We start from the raw sequence: 3,981 nt of genomic DNA, 5'->3' as shown, positions 1-3,981 counted from the left end.
GAGCATCTTTTGAATGTTTTGGTCACTCACTGCCTTTAATGAAGCCTGCAGAATTCATGGCACCCTCATGACCCCACAGAGCATCTGGCTGATGCCAGGACTTGGATCAACTGACTTGGTGTCTCTGGGTGATGGACAATCAAGGAGGGGTCTGCTTCATGTAGACACTATGTCCTCAAATCATGTGTACAGATTTGCCAGTTCTTTGTTCCAGTCTTTTTGTGCCATAGAAACTTGGAGCCATTGACATGTGATTGAGGGATTCATTTGGGAACGAAAGATTTTATAGGTTTGTAAGGATCCTTGTACTGTTCTAGTAAGGATGAAGATCACTGCAATCACTTCCACTTCTGATCATTCTGGCCATCATATTTTTATGAAACTGAAATTGCCTTTTTATGTGCACTTCTGAAGGGAAAGCTTTTGCATGCCTCTCATGTCTGCACCTGGGCTCTGGGTCAGGTATTTTGCATGCTCAATGTTTCCTTGGGGAGCAGTCCTTTGTGTTAGTTTTTCCTTCTTCTGGGATGCTGAAGTGTTTGGAATTGTAAGGGAGTGCTGTTGTCACCACACAAGTGATAAACCCGTCTGTGGGTTCCTCAGCACATCAGCTGCAGAGTTGTGCATGGTGATTAGCTGAAGTTAGAGACACAGATAAGCCAGATAAGCTTTTTTTTTTTTTTTTTTTTTTTTTTTCTTTTTTTTTCTTTTTCTTTTAATTTAAAAGAAACAGTGTTGTTGCATGTGGTGCTAGGATAGAAGACTTATACTCAGTATTGTTGTTATATTAAAATTCTCCATAAGTGAATTGTAATAGCTCACTATAGATTTTGCCTTAATAAGATGAACAACAGATATTGAAGATTGCTTTCTGAGAACAGTAATTTATTTTTAATAACTTTGACTTTATTTCTTGACCATTTTAAACTGTACATCTTAAACTGTGTTTTACTCACTGTTAGTAACATAAAAGCAGTGTGATGAAACATGAAGTTACCTTCAAACAAACAACTCCAAACCAAACAGAAACAACAACAACAAAAAGACAAAAAAGCAAGACCACAAGCATTGTTGAAGTCTTATATGGGCCCTTAATGGTGAAACATCTTTTTACCAGTTTAAAGACACTTAAAATGTTGTTGTCCTATAAGGTTATTAGCTCCTGCTGCTTCACTAATGACAATTACGTTGCCTGCTTTGTATTGAATTAAACCTTAATATACTTGTATCAGGAATCACATGCTTCTTCCATTTTAAATACTCTTGTATATGTTATAGAAATTAAAACTCTTTAGACAGGCTTTTAAATGGTTGATGTAACTTCTAAGTCATGTCTGGCTTCTCTTTGCTTACTTTATGAGCCAATAAGTAGAGAGGTCTAAATGTAAATGGTACTGTAATATAGTTGATGTCTGATTAAATATGGACTTTGGCATACTCATCTCTTACCCCTGTTCTCACCCTTGAATCAATCTGCTCTTTTAGCAGAATTGAAGAGGATAGTTTCTACTCTTAATAGCTTGGGTGCAAAAAAGGATCTGTGGGGAGTCGTAAACAGATTAATTTATTATCTACTTGAAAACAATAACGCCAGAACTGCTGTCCCTTAAGCATACATTAATAGGTGAGGGAAAGACCTCAGAATGAAAAAACAAGATAATATAAGCCATGATGACTCGTTACTTGCATATAAGCATCAATACTCTTTGTAGGAGCATTTACTTGCATGCTGTCCTCCACAAGTGAGTATGCAGGCACAGGGCAGCTTGGTATGTGGCTGGCTACCTGCTATATATGCATAGCAGCTTAATGGAATCCACCAAATCTGATTTGTGTAAACATAAAAATATGTGCTGAGAATCTAATTCCTCTGGAGCAAGTGAATTGATTGGCTCAAATTGTTTCTTAATTGAAGCACAAAACAGCTCCTCTTTAAACTTCAGACTACTTGAAATCATGTCTGTTAGGGAATATATGAACTGTATCTTTGAGGAGTGGTGTGTCTAATTTTTTTCCCCAGTAGCAGATGCCATTTGAATTAACAAATAAGGATTCTCCTCACAGCAGCATTATCTGATGAGGTTATCAAATTCACCTAAACTAAAGGGAACTTGACAGTGACATCAATCAGACGTTATTGCTGCATATACAAATGTTCATTTGCTAGCCCAGGTGGTAGCTCATTTTTGCACATCTGAGGAATTCCTTTCTTTCAAGATTTGGCAATAGTTCGGTGTATTTGAGCAGGTTCCTGAATTGGTGCTGTGGACTATACAAAGCACCCAAGAACATTTGTTCTCTGGGGTTCTCTGTCATCAGATCTTTGTCTTTTTTGGCCTGTGTTAGGCATGGGGCAGGGTAATTTCAAGCTCAAACTTCCTTTGGTAGGTTCATAGATGTATTTAGGAGGAAATTCTTCACTGTAGAAGGGTGGTGAGGCCCTGGAACAGGTTGCCCGGAGAAGCTGTGGATGCCCCATCCCTGGAGGTGTTCAAGGCCAGGCTGGATGGAGCTTTGGGCAATCTGGTCTGGTGTGAGGTGTCCCTATTCATGGCAGGGGGTTGGAACTGGGTGATCTTTAAGTTCCCTTCCAACCTGAGCTGTTCTATAGTTCTATAATTTCACCTATAATTTTGTTAAATTAAACATAGGTCTGCGATGTTAAATTCCAATTTTGATTAAACCTACATCAGATCAGAGGGGACTGGACCTGGAGCTTTTCACTTTCATTTTATTACAGAGTATGGATCAGGCTTAAATACCCATTTACATGTCTAATGTTTGGAGGGTGTTTGTCACTAGACTTCTGTTGTAACCTTGCCTTGTGTTTTGTGATATAGTGTGGCTATTTTATACGGTTAAGTATGAGTGCTCTGTATGTGGATAATACCTGGGCTTAACAGTTTTCTCTGTCCATAGCCTTATCAGCAATAGCAACAGTTTCTGTGTAGCAAAAGGCTAGGAAATACCCTCCACACTTCAATTAGTTGACCTCCTCTTAGCACTGAAGATCCCAACAGGACAGAAATATCCCATGTGTATTTCTGATTTCATAGTGGAGCAGTTCATCACTGCAGCGCCTTTTCAGGACTTGAACTTTGAAGAGCTCCATTTCCTTATGGCTGCTTTTATGGGAACAAATAAAAAGATGATCAGAAAACAATCACATCAGCCCACAGCAGCAGCGCATTAGCACACAGTGCATTGTAATAATTTTCTGGGCTGTTTTGATAATTTGGCAGTGTTTTCTAATATTTAGTAGGTGGGAGTCAGAAGAATCTTAGTCCTTTTTGGTTTTAGCAGTTCTGGATTTAGAACAGTCTAGAAATTAAGTCATGTCCTGATCTCTCCATAGGTGGAAATGAAGAAAAAGGCTACGCATCTGTGTGAGCATAACCATGTTGTGGCACTGGGGTTTAGAGCCCTGGTGGTGCTACTACATAGAGGGAGAGTCCTCCCATCCATAATATTCCTGGCCGATGGGGATCAGTTTATTTTAAACAGATTTTAGAAGAAGAATTAAGGAAAACTCATGACCATTTCCATAATTGGTGGTGGTGGGGAGGGGGCAAGTTTCTTGGAGATGCAGAAATTGTAGTTTGATGAAGCTCTGAGAAACATTGGCTTTGTTAGATAGTCTTTTATAAAGGTTTGTATATATTATCTGTAAAAAGAAACACTATAGCTGCCCAAATCCCTTTACAACCTCCCTGCAGTGGTACTGACTTTGAAAGGCACAATCTGACCCCGTTTTGCTCACATTATTTCTAGTTTAAAGTGTGCTGTGAGTAAAAGCAGTCACAGGGTAGGATTCATCTGCTTAGAACTGAGCTTCCTTTACAGTTGATGGAGATCAAATCAGGACAGTCAATAGATTCTGGAGTGAAATTCCTGCTATCCTAAAGCAGCATTTAAATAGGTCAGATTAATCATGCCGGAGAGGTTCATTTCTTCCCACTTATTATAGAGGGAGAGTAGGTG

The sequence above is a fragment of the Aythya ferina genome, assembly GCF_964211825.1.
Source record: "Aythya ferina genome assembly, chromosome: 2".
NCBI lineage: Eukaryota > Metazoa > Chordata > Aves > Anseriformes > Anatidae > Aythya > Aythya ferina.
This window is presented reverse-complemented; position numbering follows the sequence as displayed.